Genomic DNA, 17,063 nt, shown 5'->3' with positions numbered 1-17,063 from the left:
TCTTGATTTATTCTATGGATGTAACAATAAGAGAACACAAGGTGAATTATGGTAAAGATAATCAATGAAGATCTATTTTGGTACAAAACAAATGAGAAAGGAAATAAATTGGATACATGTCATTGGGATGAATGGTATGTCCAAATGATGAATATTCAGACAATTCTCAACATTAATCTAGGATTCTTTTTCAAAAACTCATTCCATTTACTGTTGAAGTCATCTTGAGCTTGGCAAACTTTACCCTAGTCTTTGAAGGATCTTCAGATGTCTTTGATCTTCCATCTATGTGAACCATTTGACCTGGACCTTTTTCAACCAAAATCACCTTTTAGGTTTTCAATTTGATTTTTTTTTTCATTTTTTCATTTTTTTTCTTCTTTCTTTCATTTTTTTTTATTTTTTTTATTTTTTTCATCATCTTTTTTTCTTTTTCCTCATTTTTCATCCATTGTTGATATCTTCCATACATCAAACTTTAGAGCAATGTAGCATGATTCCATTGTTTCATCATAAGCATGTCTTTGCCTAATATATGATCATTCAATTTGAGCATTCACACTTGATCCAAATGGACTTTTCAAAGTTGAAATGTAGGTCAAGATAAAGGGTCATAAAAGAAATGGACATAATAGGCTCAAAAATGTATTAAAAAAATTCAAAACCAAGGATCATTTGATGCAACTTGGTATTTTGCCCCACATCATTTCACTATTTTTTTTTCTCACATAAAAGATTCTCATTATTTTACCCCAAATCATGTGTGGCATTTATTTTTTTTCTTTTGCTTTTCTTTCTCTTTTCATCTTTGAGACCTTTTATGATTTTTTTTCAAAAATTACCCTCCAGTGTAGAGGGTGATCCTTGGTTAGGGTTCTTCAGAAAAAAAAATCATAATAGGCTCAAAGGGGTAACAATAAATGGTTTTTCGAATGGTAAAACAAAGATGACCATTTTTCATCTCAATTGTGAATGCCTTTCTTGAACATCATCTATTGAACAAAGCTCATGAACCTATATAAAAGATTGCATATCTTCAAGACATATCTATTTCATAGCTTACTTTTTGCTCAAATCATCTCTGCACAATAAATCTCAAAATTATTGTTATCATTGTCTAAATATTCATCATCTAAAATTTAATAATGGGAATATAAATTTATGAAAAGTAATAGAGCATGGAGTAATGGTCGAGTGAAAGAGAAAATGTAATGAAATGCATTAACTTGCCTTTATTAAAATGATAATAAGTGAAGTCATATTGCAAAAAAAAATCTAACATTACTCGAAAGGAAATCCTAAAATGATAAAAAAAAACCTTTAACTAGCCTTATCTCCATTCTTCAAAATTGTCCCCCTATGCGATCAGATGAAGAATCACTATTGACATCTTGCCCCTCAATTCATTGTGACTCTTCGGACCCTTTCTGACCAATGTGTTCATGATTGACACCCAGAGCACTAACATTAGGTATTGTTGCTTTTTCTTGATCAAAACTTGTCATTCCATCATTGATCAACCGTTGCACCTTATACTTTAAAGCAGTACAATTTTTAATAAAATGACCAGTAATTTCATAGTGGTAGTCACAGTGGACTGTAGGATCATACCACTTAAGATAGGGAGGCTTAAGTGGCTCCATATGGCTGAGCGTAATCAAATGGCTATTATAGAATTCTCGATATAACTTCGTATAAGTCATGAGGATTGGATCAAATATAAGTTTTTCTCAAGTAATTTGCTGTTCTTGTGAACCACTTACTGGGTTAGTAGGGCCAATTTGGGTTCTTGCAGGAGCTTGAATGTTAAGGCTATATGTAAGATCTTGAGGGCCAAAAATTGATCGATGTGTGGATGAATAAGGTGGTTGTGGAACTAGCTGGTATGGATAGGATGAGGCATTATTCACAGTAAGATAGTACGGAGAGTAACTTTGAGGTGGATAGGATTGGTAACCTCTAAATTATTGTCTATCAAAGCTCACAGCTTAAGCTTCAGTTTCTTTCTTTTTTATGCCTTTTTGGTTTCTCCTCCTTTTAACTTGCCATTTTTTATGGCACTTTCAATAATTTCTCTAGATATCACTATGTCGGCTTGCATTCCTTATCATCTTTTCGTAATATGGGGATTTTAAAATGCTACCAAATAACACTGTAGTTTCTTTTTCAGTCAGATGAAGCTGTACTTGAGAAGCAATATCCCTTCACTTTTGGGCATACTCTTTAAAAGTCTCATTGGTTTTTTTTTTCAAGTTTTGTAAAGACAAACGATCAGAGGCCAAATCCATGATATGTTGATATTGACTGATAAAATCATGGGCCATATCACTCCAAAAACGGATGTGATTTCTGTCTAACTGGATATACCACCTAACAGTAAAACCAGTAAGACTGTATTGGAAAATAGGTATTAGTAGCTTTTCATCATGAGTATGGGCTGTCATTTTTCGATAATACATGGTAATATGAGTTTTTGGACACTTTGTGCGATCATATTTTTTAAATTCTGGTACTTTGAACTTAGGAGGAATGACCACATCAGGGACTAAACAAAGCCCAATAGCATCAATTGAATCATAAAAATTAATTACTTCCATAGCTCGTAGCCTTTGTTCTAGCATACTAATTTTAAAATTTTTCTGAGCTTTCATTTTTATCTTTTTCTTGTCTTTTCCTTTCAGTTCATCCAAATCAGGGAGTTGAATTGGTTCAACTGCCTTTTCAGTAAAGACAAGATTCACATAGCTATGGTAATGCCCTAGATTAGAAGTTGATGGCATTCTAGGATATATAGGATATGTGTAGTGTTGTGGTGGAACCTCTTGTGTAGACTGGGCTTGAGGTGGACTAAAACCAGGTGGATATAAGGGGTCAGTCACTTCTTGCAATATAGGACCTTGTTGGCTTGTGTTCTCTTCTACTCATTTCCTTTTATTTAATTTATTGAGAGCATCCAAAATTTTACTTAACTCATTCTCAATCTTTTCCTGAGCTTTTTCTAATTTTTCAAATCTGTGAGAGTTTTTCTACTCCATTTGTCTGGCTCTAGCTCTTGTGTTATATCGATGAGTTAAGTTGCTTGGTGGGGCTATCCTTGAACCTTTAGCACCATAATTATGATTAGAAATGCTATGCTATGTTTCATGTATGAGACGTTGATGAGTGAAATGTACATTTTCATAGATAAAATATAATATGAAATGGATGCAAATGATAATATTAAAACATGATCATGTGGATGCACAAAATCAGACAAACAACATGGTTAGTTTTATAGATGAAATGAAAGTGATACCAATGCATAATGTTACATATGATAATAAAAATGATGCATAAAATCAGACAATCAAAATAATTAGATAAACATTCTTCTTATGTCCTAGTTTCAGGGTATATCTATCATTGGGTAGAAAAGGCTCTATCTTAGGTTTAGGCACTTCTAAGGTTCAACATATATAGTTCAAGGTTAAAATCTAAAGGTTTCCAAATTGCTCCTTACATCATTGTCCATCACAGACTAGTAAGGCACCCTAATCCTCACCCATTATAGGTTACAAGCGGAAAAGGTTCAATTTGAGTGAAAGTATTTTGCTAGCCACTGCAGAGGCATTAAACCTCATGAAAGCAATAGGTATTTTACTTCCTCCTAGAAGGACGGAGCTCGGGTATAGAGCTCATGTTATGCATATGCATATGAATGACATAATTAATAACATAAATAAACATGAATGAACAAAAAATCTATACAAAAAGGTTCAATTTTATTGGGCTTTTGGATAACACAAATTTATTTGCTGGCCTGACTCTCGGACTTTCTCAATGGAGTTGTCAAGCTATCATAACGTCTATATCCGAGGATCTATCGTTAGACATTGACTTAAAGGAGTTGCCACCAATCTTTTTTATCTAAGTGTGATTGGCCACCTAAGGAATCTATCCTTTCAGGGAACACCTAAGTTTAAGGGTCCCTAAAAGAATAGTTCGAGTCTACTAACCAAAACAGGGTTCGGGAGTTCGGTTACATGTGAGAAAGATTATAGCACCCTCACAACGTCCATCGAAAGATGGTACCTGCTTAATTTTGTGTTATCCAATAAGCCTTAAAAATTTATCAAGTAATTAGTTGTTAGAAATTATTCTCAATTGACTCTAATACTTTTAGCAAAAAATTAAAAAAATTCTCTCACCTCAAAAATATGCAATAAAACTACTGTTTCACTTGCAGAGGCTCCATCGTCGAATTATTTAACATTAAAAAAAATTCAAAAAAATAAAAAAGAAGAAGAAAAAAAATGATTACTTTTGTGCAGGGTAAATTGATACTTTCAACTTTTCTTCAAAATATTTTTTAGAAACTTTAATTTCGAGAAAAATCCATTTTTTAGAAACTTTTGAAAACTTGTTTCTAAGAAAAATTGATGCTTTCAACTTTTCCTCAAAAAAATCCATTTTTTAGAAACTTTAATTTCAAGAAAAATTAATACTTTCAACTTTTCCTCAAAACCTTTTTTTGAAAATTTATTTTTAAGGAAAAATGATACTTTCAACTTTTCCCCAAAAATATTTTTGGAAACTTTAATTTCGAAGAAAATTGATACTTTCAACTTTTCCCAAAAATATTTATTGAAAACTTTAATTTTGAGAAAAATTGATATTTTCAACTTTTCCTCAAAAAAAAATTTTTTTTGAAAATTTATTTTTAAGGAAAATTGATACTTTTAATTTTTCCTAAAAAATATTTTTTGGAAAGCTTATTTTCAAGAAATATTGATACTTTCAACTTTTCCTCAAAAATATTTTTTTTGGAAAGCTTATTTTCAAGAAAAATTGATACTTTCAACTTTTTCTTAAAAATATTTTTTTTGGAAAGTTTATTTTTAAGGAAAATTGATACTTTCAACTTTTTCTCGAGAATTTTTTTTTGAAATTATTATTTTATTATTAACCAATGTTTTTAAATTACGAAAACATAAAATAAAATGAGTGAATAAATGACATGCTAGAACCAAAAAAAAAATCAAAATGGGAAAAAAAATCTTACAAAAAATTGAGCTTAATCCCAAATCAAAACCAATTTAGACCAACTTTTTGAATCAAGCCTAGATTGTTTCTTGAATGGGTTCCGACTCAAGGCTTTGGTTTTGATCAATGAATGGCTCGGGTTTAAGGTTTTGGGTGAGCTTATCTTCTTTTCTTTTGAAACGGGCCCGTTCTAAAACTCTTCAAGCTTTTTTTATTTTTTAGCCTTCTCTTTCCCTCACTGATGCTTTCGAAAACTTTCCTTAAGCTTCCATTCATGGTGGTCGTTACTTTCTCTGAATTCTAACGACTTTTCAACACCATCATCGTTATGAATAAGCTCTGGATTCTCAATCCTATTCAACTTGACAGTCTTATTTAGATTTGCACCGAATCGTGAACGGATTGTATAGAGTGTATCTCCCTTTGTGACTTTGTACGTGATAGTATCTGTACTCCCAGAACAGTCATATAAAATATCTAAAATCATAATTTGTGATGGAATCAGTTTCCTTACAGGATATTCCACAACAAATGACCTAAATTTCGATGAAATGACATCCCATGTATCCTCAGGTTGGACTTCATACTCCACATGCCAAGTAAACTCATCATGGCCAACTAGGCAACTGTAATTTATTGCAATCAAGAAACCCTCAATGGTTCTATTAATCAAATTTGAGTTTACATGGAATAAAGTAGCTATTTCTTTCAGGCTTCCCAATTTAGGTCGCCATTGCAACGAACTCAAAGATAGCCATTAGTTTCCCTTTGAGGAAGAGGCCAATCAGATCATGGAGTAGATAATGGCCTCCAGCCACTAGACTTGGCACTTTTCTAAAGTTCTTTTGCATTGATCCCAAAAGGCTGGAGAGATCCACGATTTCTACCAATTGTGGCCGAAAACAAAAGTGAGAGTGTGCAGATCAAAAGTACCATAACAACAATCGCGAGCTTGGCGTAAATTCCCTTTAGTTCTCCTTCTTCTCTTTGCCTCTCATGTTGCCTATGCAGCCCCGACCTCCGCATGGTTAAGACAGGAAAACGTGCTTTCAAATTTGAAGATTTCAGAGATTTTACTGTTTGGAGTTGTAATGCTTCATGTCTGTTCGATTCCACTAGATTGTCCATAGCTTTTAAGATGTTTTTCTTGGTCATAGAAGAAAACCTAGCATGATAAACCCTTTTCTTTGCCCCATTCACATGAAATCTCGTACACTCAATGACTCCAAAATAAATGTTTTCGTCAGATAGGGCCTCTCTTTTCGCCTTGTGAAGTTTCTTAATCAAAGCCATGGGCTTTCACTTGAAACCCCTCTAGAATCTTCTGCAGGCACAAGTAGGGAATAACTTGACCAGCTCATCAGTGGACATATCAAAAAGAGCATCCAAATCAACGCTTCTGAAGCTAAACTTCTTGAATGTTATTTCAAAAGTGCGCACCTTTGCTGCAGCCTCTATTGATCTAAATTTACACCAAATGAGAGAAATGCTCCTAGCTAGAATTCTTGAAATCATTTGTGTATTCAAGCAACATATCATGAAGGATTTCGACTTTTGGGTGATCTGCAGGATCTTCTTCTGTACCTCGATGGAAGATATCAACAAGAAATCTAAATGTTTCTACTTCAGCCTCTGTTCCAGATTGGGTCATTACACTTTCGCTCGATGATTCCCATGCCTTTCTGTAATCTCTCTTTTATGGTTGCCGTATGCTTTTCTCTATATCTCTCCCTCAAATCTATTTTTCTTCTTTCTTCCTCCTCTCCTATTCGGATTCTTTTTCTATATTTCCTCCCCCCTCCAAACTGTGAATCCCCCTTGATTTATAAAACCATGCTATTTTTTATAGAGTTTCAGTTCAATTCCACTTAGTCATCCAATGCTAAAGATTAGCAACTAATTATACTTTCTAATCATCATCAAGCCTAATCTCAATCCTTTTTTTTTTAAATAATCAGATAATGAAGATAGAAAAAGAAAATAAACAATAAGTAGATCATAAGATAAAAATTAAAAAATGATAAATCTGAAATAAAAATCTGAAATAAAAAAAATTTACAATCGAGCTTGGATCGGTTTTAATTGACAAAGGACCTCGGACAAAATGGGGTGTCTACAATGACTCTTTATTTTTTAAACAATATTATTTTTGTATGATTTTAGGGTAGACTTTAAAGGATATACTACATTTAAAAATCAATTTAAATATTTAATGGATTTGAAAGATCACTACATTGGATTATTCCACAAAAATATTTTTATATATAAGATTTAATGACATTAATTATGTCATCAATATTGTGATGATTTACCTTTTTTCATTAATATATCAAATTTAATCATTTATTTTGTGACAATTATAACCTTTAATGACATTTTTTCATAAATAGCTAATGAAATTAACGTCACCAAATATAAAGCATAATGTGATGTTTGATTTTATAGTCACGTTTGACATTATCTTATAATTATTTTGTGACAATAATTGTATTACCAATACTATGATGATTTATCTTTTGTCATTAATCTATCAGATTTTATCATTTATTTTGTGACAATTATAACCTTTAATAGTATTCTTTTTTATAAATAGCTGACGAAAACTAACGTCACAAAAAAAAGCATAAGGTGATGTTTGATTTTATTGTCAAGTTTGACATTATCTTATAATCATTTATGATAATAATTGTGCTTCCAATATTATGACGATTTACCTTTTGTTAATAATATATTAGATTTTATCATTTATTTTGTTATGGTTATACCCTTTAATGACGTTTTTGTTCATAAATGGCTAACGAAAACTAACGTCATAAAAATTAAAGCATAAATGGATGTTTGATTTTATTGTCAAGGTAAATCTTATTTTACAATCATTGGTGACAATAATTTCGTCGCTAAGACTGTGATGAATTAACTTTCGTCACTAATATATCATATTTTCTTATTTTTTTGTGACGATTATAACTTTCAATTATTTTTTTTTATAAAAAATTGATGAAAACTAATGTTACAAAAAAACATAAGATGATGTTTTATTTTATTGTCATGATAAATTCACAATAAATGATAATATTTTGCTAGCGTCACATTAGATTTTTAGCAACAGTGAATATGAGAACGTCATGACATTTAATTTTTTGTCATAAAATATATAAGGTGACGAAAAATAAATATTTAGTGACATTATTCAATATGCCACTAATGACAAAATTTTTTGTAGTGATAAGTCAAAAAGTTTGCAATCATTAAGACAAAAGTGGAAGGCTGAGACGGTTAGGAGAGATAAGCAAGCCTCCAATTTTATCATTTGAAGAAAGGCACTCATTAAAGTCCCCCAAGACTAACCAGGTAGATTATGGTTTGAAGCGACAGTAGAAAAGTTATTCTAGAGGATTTTCCTCTCTCTAAACGTAGGACTAGCATAAATAGCAGTAAGGAGCCAAGAGAGATTTGTAGATTGTACCTTGACAGTTTCATGAATTTCATGCTCAGTGTTGCACAGGGTATTGATTGTAACTGCATTGAGTTCCAGAGCAACTAGATGCCTCCTCTGTATCCAATAGTGATAGTGTCTCTCCATGCATCAAAGAAGAGACGATCAATGATGTGGTGAACCTCTTCGTCAAGAGCCCTAGTTTCCATGATAATCATGATCTCTGGATGGTGGAAAGAAACCAGGTCTCTAACAGTGGTGATGAAGTCTGGGTGCTGAGCACCCCTACAGTTCCAAACAATAATGGACATGGGTGACAGAGAGGTGGGGTAGGGCTGTTAAAAGTGGCTGGAGGTTCCATCAAGTTAAGAGGAAGGTGGTGTGGACATATTAGGGCAATTTCAATCCAAGAGAATACTTCCATCTTGTGCACCAGGATATTGGGATCTTGGATTAGGAGAGGTCTCACAAAGACCCTGAGTTGGTGAATGAAGTGACTGACTGCAATTTTTGTCATATGGATTTCTAGCAACTTGCTGGCAGGTTGAATCTCTGGAGTCGTCAGCAGCCATAGGAGACAATTGGTAAAGTCTCTAAGAAGGCCGTACAGAAGAAGATTCAGTGCATGTAATAGTGTCGAATTAGGTGTTAGCAATGGCTGCACTGACGATGGTGAAATCAGAATCGGTGCAAAAGGCCGCAATGAGGTTTGTACTCTTAATGTGGTTAGGGGTTGAAGGTGGGGATCTTGATCTGAAGCTGCCTTTTGGCGAAAGTGAACGCTGGAATCTCCTATGGATTCCGTGTCACTTAGGGTTTTCCTCATTGGATCTTCGTTCTAGCCCAGTGAGACCAAAGGCGATGGTTGAGGTGGTAGGTGACTGGTCTCGCTCATGGAATTTCTGAGGCGTTCTCTCCTGTTTTGACGTTCTAGACATATTCTCGTTCTTTGGCTGGCATTTAGGTTTCGATATTCTGGCCTCTAGAAGCGGTGATGAGTCCTGCCACCTGTTATTATTGTGAAGAACTAGAGAGCTTGAAGGAGTAGAGAGGATGACGGGTGGAATTGGAGGGGAGGGAAGAGGCGAGAGGTGATGGTTGACGGGTGGTCGGTGATATCACGTGCATGGGGATGCATGGATAAGTGCGCATGTTGGGAAGTGTCCTCAGGAAGGGAAGGGACGTTGCATGGAAATGGCAATGATTTTTTTATGTGAGGTAAAGAGGAGTTGACATTGTATGCACAAGATAATGATTTTGAAATATGAGACGTTGCAAAGTCAAAGGAGGGTTTGTCAGGTTCAGCGTTTGAAGAACGATAGAACGGGTCATGTAACACGGATCGAGAGGAAGATTTACTTTTGGCGACAAAACAATTGGGACAAGCTTGAGATGGGGTAATTGATGGAGACAGGCCATCAAGCTTTTTGTCAGGGCAGGTGGGGGTACGTGTTTGATTAGAGGAGTCTCTAGCCTTAACTTTATTGGGTTCGAGCTAGAAGCTTTTGTCCTTGTTCCACTTCCCTAAACCAACATCCAGGGGCCGTAGACTTCATCTTCATGATCCTTGACTGTCTTTGTTGAGGTAGGGATTTGGGGTTTACTACTGGATGTAGCGGTGTTGACTTGTAATGCCACGTTGGTAGTTGGCACGACTTGATCATGGCAGGTCTCCTTCTTATGACCAAGCTTACCATAGTTGGAGGAAAGGAGGCCAATACCTTCATAGATAATGACCTGTTTTGGCCTTTAATGGTGATGAACTTTGGCAGCGGCTTGTCTTGGTTAACTTGGACGCAAAGCCTGGCATATTTACCCCTCTAATTGTGAAAAAGAGTGCCAATTCTCTTATCAATTTTTCTCAAGATGTTTGGGTCGTAGTATTCAATAGGTAGTTCTAGTAATCTAAGCCAGATTACCACTATAGAAAGTGAGGCTTTAGAAGCGCAAAAGTTGGGTTCCCACTTCCTGACTGCTAGGAATCGACCACCTACAAACCAAAGACCCCCTTGAGAATAGTATCATAATCCTCTGGTTGTTGAAATTTGATAACAAAATAGTTATTGCCCACATCAATAGTGTAAAATTTACCTTGCAGTTACCATAGAATGTTAAAGTTTATGAACAAGGAATTGGTAACCGACAGATTTGCCAAAGATTTAATGACGAGGGTTTTTGCCCAGCTTGACCTGATACGCTGCTTGTTAGCCTTAGAAAGTGAGATGTTAACATTGTCTTGATCTTGGCCATGATCAGCCACTTGGTAATCTTCTTCTTCTTCCGAGTCGGTTTCTATGCCATCATCATCAGACTGGTATGAGGATTGTGAATCAACCCTGTAGCTAGCACCCAGGAGAGAATCTTTGTAAGAAACAATCGGGCTTACAAGGGTACCACTACCTGTTTCTGAACTGTTTTCCAGTTTCCCCTTAACTTTTTTATGCTTCCATGCAATTTTGCTTCTTCCTCGATGAAGACAGGTGGCAAGGGAGACGAGGGAGAGTTTTCAGCCATATGCTTTATTTGCTGTCCATTGAAAAGTCGTTCCCTCATCAATTAGTTAGGCCAAATATACAAAATAGCATTTTTTTTAATTCAATTTTTACTTGATTTTGGAATCCTAAAATTACCTAGAATTATCTAATACGTAAGTGATCATATTCATATAATAAAAAAACTTTTTTAACTTAAAACATATTATGCAAATCAGTGTCATTATCCTGAAGTAATGAAGGAGAAAATTATTGCCTTGAATAAAAGGAAATAGCTGCCTGGAATGCCATATCTTTCAATTAGAATAGATTTCTTCTTTATCAAATGGCAACAGCTTGGGATAAAGAAAGTGATTGCAAGTATTAAGATTTAAACCTCAAATTTACTAAATATTAGATGATTATATGAACCAATTAAATTAAATTTAAGATTTGGAATAGAGTCTACCAATGTAGGGAAGTGTCAATGGCTAGTTACTATATAATATAGGTATTAAATTGCCCTCACAGGTCCGATATATTTGATGCATTCCCTTTGTAGATTGGTCCTTGGGCATTTGTCAAGATTAACTTCTTTCCCATCTCCAATATCCAACTTTCATTTCAATCATGAAAATCATATAACTAACTCAAGAAATTATGATGAAGAAAAAAGAAAACTAAAATAATTTTTATATTCTAGATGAAATCTTTGGCAAAATTTTGTGATTTTTTCTAGTTAATTACCAGTAGAAGAAGGGCTGAGCACTCCCACTTTAAAACCAAATAGATTGTGACCATAACGATGGCATGGATCAATTTGCGCAACAAAATGAATTTTATGATCATAAGTCATTACGAGGCATTTACACATCCAAATTATAGTAGCAAAGGAATAAGCTAGGGGCGGTATCTTCTCAGTCCTCAACTTAAACCTTAATTGATATATTAATAAATTTGGACGTATGATTCCAGTTACATAGAAATGAACTTTTAGTGAATTATTTTTTTTGTAAAAATTCACTTAAAAATGTCGTTAACTTTCGTAATTTTATAAGTTTAATGGTGTTCTATACATAAAAGCGACTAAATTTTTAAATAGCAGCATTTTGTATAGCAAACATTGTTATAAGCAAAAATTTTAGCAGCATTTACTAGCTCAAACGTCACTAAGTAAAATTTCAAATTATTTAGGTTTGAAAAGGAAAGTTTTGAATTTTTTTAACACATTTACTTACCAAAACATCCCAAAAATACTTGAAAAAAAAATAAAGATAATTTGCAACTGCATTAGATAAAAGCATAATTGTGTTTGGTGTTAGAAAAAATAAATAAGAGAATAGAAATAACAGAAAAAAATTTTAGCTTTGAGACGTAAAAATTACTTTTTTAAAAGTAATTATACATTTAGTATACAATAAAATTTCAAAATCTCCAACCAAAAATAGTGAAAATAGTTATACTAAAATATCTATTTATAATGAATGAACAAACATAAACTTTCATTCAAATAGTTATGACATTTTGTATAATCATGACCTTTATAAATAATAATCTATTTATATTCAAATAGTTATGAATATTTGTCATATGATAATTATTTCTGTTCAAATATAATTATTTAAAATATAGATAAAATTAATACAAAAATTAATTTAATTTATCAATAATTAAATCTTTTCTATCCAATATGAGATGTACTACATTATAAACTACCACCAATCCCCCACTATTTTAGAATATTGGCGCTTAATCTTTTAACCTTTCACACAAATAAATATTATGAATATAAAAAAGTATCTATCAATTTAAATCTTCGATTAGCATATATATCTTAGAATTTTTATAAAATTGATGGTGTCCCTAGATTAAACCTCAACTTCTAGTGTTAGAATTAAAAATATAGTACACATAATACTTATTTATTGTTTTGTCAAAGGTTTATAACCATTTTTAGCACTATTATGGTCATGTGTTTATCCTATTCATAAATATTTACAAGAGAAACCCCTATTCTTTTTATTGAAGTAGCACCATTTTTATGTTTATATAGGTAGAGTTTTTATTATATCTTTATTACTTTAGATATTTAAAATTCTGTTAAGAGTATAAAAACTCATTCTCCTCATGTAATGGATCACACTAATTTATAAATTTTGAATAAATTTTACTAATACTTAACAGATACATAATAATAACTTATTTTTACCTATTAAACTTTCTAATTAGATGTTACTAATTCAAAGTTAGGTCTCATTATTAGTGTCTAATAGTTAGTATTTAAATCCATTCTACTTGTAGTACTATTAACTGAATATCTTATAATTTAATTTTTTTTATAGTAATTACCTCAATTTGAGATTTAATCTCTAATATAATCACTTTAGGTTAATATGTCCAAACATTTTCATGTTGCATATCATTTATATGCTCTTGATATTGTTCACTCATTCTTGTCATTTTAAGAAATAAATGGTTTTGGTTGTGACCACAACTTTTTACTCATAAATTTCAACCATTTTATCTCCATACTTTTATACATCTTTAATATAATTATACTTCTAGTACAATTAGACAAACTCAATGAATAAACCAAACCATTTTAGTCCTTTTAAGATATTTAAAGACCTTTTTATGATTTTACTTTAATAAGTGTACTAAACTTATTAGTTTGTATAATTAACTTATAAAATTATACTAAAATCTTACAACACTATAATGTCAATTTCTACTTCTTTTGATTCTTATCAGCCCCACCATGTGTAAATATACATTCTTTTATTAAAGAATATTCCATTCAATTATTAAGATATTATATATACTTAATCAAGTTGTTATTTCATTTTTCTTTTCATTAGTTGGTGGTTGTTTCTATTTAAGTAGAAGGCCTCCAAATTCATTCTTAGTGAAAGATAGCTAGTAAATGTTCTATATCTTAATATTTTCTTTTCATAAAAGTTTCAAAACTTTTATTTTAACTCAATATGAGAGTATGCATCAATATATATTATACCAAATATAATAACCCTAAAAAACTAATAAACTCATGCTTTTTGTAGTCTCCTTTTGAGACATTTATTCCAACTCTTGGATACTTAAAAATTATTTAATCATGGATACTAAAGTCATATCCACCATGGTTCAGTTATTAGAAACAATCTATATTTCATGTATAACCCCACAATATTATAAATTTTATGTCCAAATTATAAAATACATGAAATTTTTTCACCCATCAAATAGAAAGCATTTTAACTAATTACAAAGAATATTAGATAATATGTTTATTTCTTGTCGAAATAATATTATATAAATCAAATAATATGAATCATCCATTATTCTCTTGTCAATATAATGCAATTATGGAATATGGACCATAAAATATTATTTTATGATAAGAACATATATACTTGCTTCTTTTTTTAAAAGATTTATAAATTCACAAATTTTTTTATACCTTAAAATAATTTTCGAGAATTTTATCATTTTGATTTGATAACCATGGTCTTACCAAAATATAATAAGACTATAAAAAATCATAGCCAAAGCTAGCCAGTACTCCATGTTCATTTTATGCTTATGACTATTCAATGCTATGATCAAGAAAATCCACATATAACATACCATAAAATTATGAATCATAAATTAAATAATTTAATTCAAAATCAAAAGATTAAAAGGATAGTTAATAAAAAAAAAAAAATTCAATCAGCTCAATGACTTTTATGAATTATTAATTTTCAATTCTTTTAGTAGAAAAAACTACAAAAAATAATAACAAAAAACTTATTTTATATTTAGTATTTATTTCACCAAGAAACTATTTGGATAATTAAAGCTTTCCATGCTAGTTTCAAAAGTCAATTTTGCCAACTTTGTGAATTTCCGTACAAAATAGAAATTTCATAATTGCCTTCAATTGTTAAAAAAATAAATAAGAGAATAAAAATAATAAAAAAGAATTTTAACTTTAAGGCATGAAAAACATTTTCTTAAAGGTAATTATACATTTAGGATACAATAAAACCTCAAACTCTTAAAGTAGAAATAAATGAAAATAGTTATACTAAAATATTTATTTATAATAAATGAACAAACATAAACTTTTATTCCAATGATTATAACCTTTTTTATATTTATAACTTTTATAAATAATACTTTATTTATATTCAAATAATTATAACCATTTATCATATGATAATTATTTTTGTTTAAATAAATATAATTATTTAAAATATAAAAAAATTAATACAAAAATTAATTTAATTCATCAATAATTAAATCTTTTTTATCCAATATGAAATATATTACATTCTAAATTAATAACAGTTGGTACATTGTTTAGTCAAGTGTATGATCAATTTAATCAAAATCCCTATTAAAAGTCTAATGTAGAAATTAGTAAGCAATACTCCAAACTTTGACTTGCAGCTTCAAGCCAGTGTCATAAAGCCAACTGCCGACCTTTCACGTCCTTCGACGACCATTTCCCATTCTATACAAATTTGAAAGTGAATATCAGTTTGCGGCAAGAAATGTTAAATTTTGGAATAACTTTATCCTGGTCATCATTTATTAATAAAATCCTGGACCTGGTCAAGGAATAAAACAAGGATTTGACTGACATTTTTTCTTGATAATAGTCTCCATCGTTAATCTAATACAGAGAATCAAATTTGTCTAAAAGTTGAAACATGTGCCAGCAAAATTATTAAGACTATTTGTCTGAAAATTTTCAGAAATCCTTGTCGAGTTGAGTTTTTTTTTTTTTTTTTTTTACATTAAAGAAAGTATACCTTGGCCAGTCTTGTCCGAGCTTGTTCCCATCTGGAAACAGCTGTTTCTGATTTATTAGAATGAAAGAATGACACAGAACTCCGTCTAAGAGCTGCAAATTCTAATGCCTTCCACCTGAAAAGAAAAAAAAAAAAGGATTTTAAATCATGAACACCCCAATTCAGAAAACTTTATTGGAAGAAGGAAATGATGGTTAAGAGAACAAACCAGAGCTCCTCAACGACGCCAGCACAATCTGCAAGGTTTCTTCGAGTTCGGTAACTCTTGATAACCAGTGCTGGAACAGTCATTTGAGGTTGTAGCTTCCATGGTTTCTTTTTTTCACTATAAGAAAATGAAAAATTAGTGGCAGTTTTATAGTAGCGTTTTACTTACAAACACCGTTAACTTTCGTAATTTTATAAAACTTAAGACGTTTATTATCAAACACCACTAAATATTCAAATAGTAGCATTTTTACTTATAAATGCCACCCAAAACTTGATATTAGCGGCGTTTATCGACTAAAACGTATTGAATAATCCTATTTTAAAATTTTGAGTAAATACTTAACGCATTTTTGGTAAAAAACGGCTTGAATAATTTAGTTAAAAAAATAAATAGGGGATTACTGAAGGTGTTTTTAGTCAAAAACGCCTTCAATAAATATTCTATCAAACTTTAAGGATCATACAGTTTGTTAACCATAAGGTGGTAGGCTCGATCTCTCCCTTTCGTTTTTTTTTTTTTGGATTTTTGAATGGATTATTTGTAATGGATTATTTTAGGTTTGTTTTGGGTAAAAACGCATTCACCAATTGATTTAAAAAATTTTGTAGAGGGAATATTGAAGGTGTTTTCACCAGAAAAATACCTTTAATAATCCATAGAAAAATATATGGAATGGATTCTTAAAGGCATTTTTGACCGAAAGTGCCTTCAATAATCCAATCAATAAATTTTCATGAGGGATTATTAATGGTGGTTTTTGTAAAAAATACCTTCAATAATCTATAAAAAAAGTTTGAACGAATTCTTGAATGTATTTTTGACCCAAAATGCCTTTAATAATCCACATAATAAATTTTTAGATGGGATTATTGAATGCAGTTTTGGTTTAAAATGCCTTCAATAACATTTTGTTAGGAATTATTGAATGTGTTTTCTTGTTAAAAATACTTTCAGTAATCCCCTCCAAAAAACTTTGTTTTAATTATATATGTGAAGTCAGTTATGGGTTTATGTCCAGAAAACATTTGAAGTCAGTTGTAGGTTTATGCTTAAAAAATATTTGGTTTATATATATGATAGTACGAATTCCATTTTAAAATTTACATTATGAACATTGTTGTATTTCA

The 17,063-nt window shown here is 31.2% G+C and overlaps 1 pseudogene; it reads right to left on the bottom strand.

Moving 5' to 3' along the window:
• The window catches only part of LOC111280574 (IQ domain-containing protein IQM1-like), an 81,456-nt pseudogene extending 65,415 nt beyond the window's left edge, over positions 1–16,041 (bottom strand).
• Positions 16,042–17,063: the final 1,022 nt, after the last annotated feature.

The sequence above is a fragment of the Durio zibethinus genome, chromosome 28, assembly GCF_047325235.1.
Source record: "Durio zibethinus cultivar Kanyao isolate XHJ-2024 chromosome 28, ASM4732523v1, whole genome shotgun sequence".
Classification (NCBI taxonomy): domain Eukaryota; kingdom Viridiplantae; phylum Streptophyta; class Magnoliopsida; order Malvales; family Malvaceae; genus Durio; species Durio zibethinus.
The sequence above is the reverse complement of the archived record's forward strand: the minus strand, read 5'-3'. Positions and strand labels throughout refer to the sequence as shown.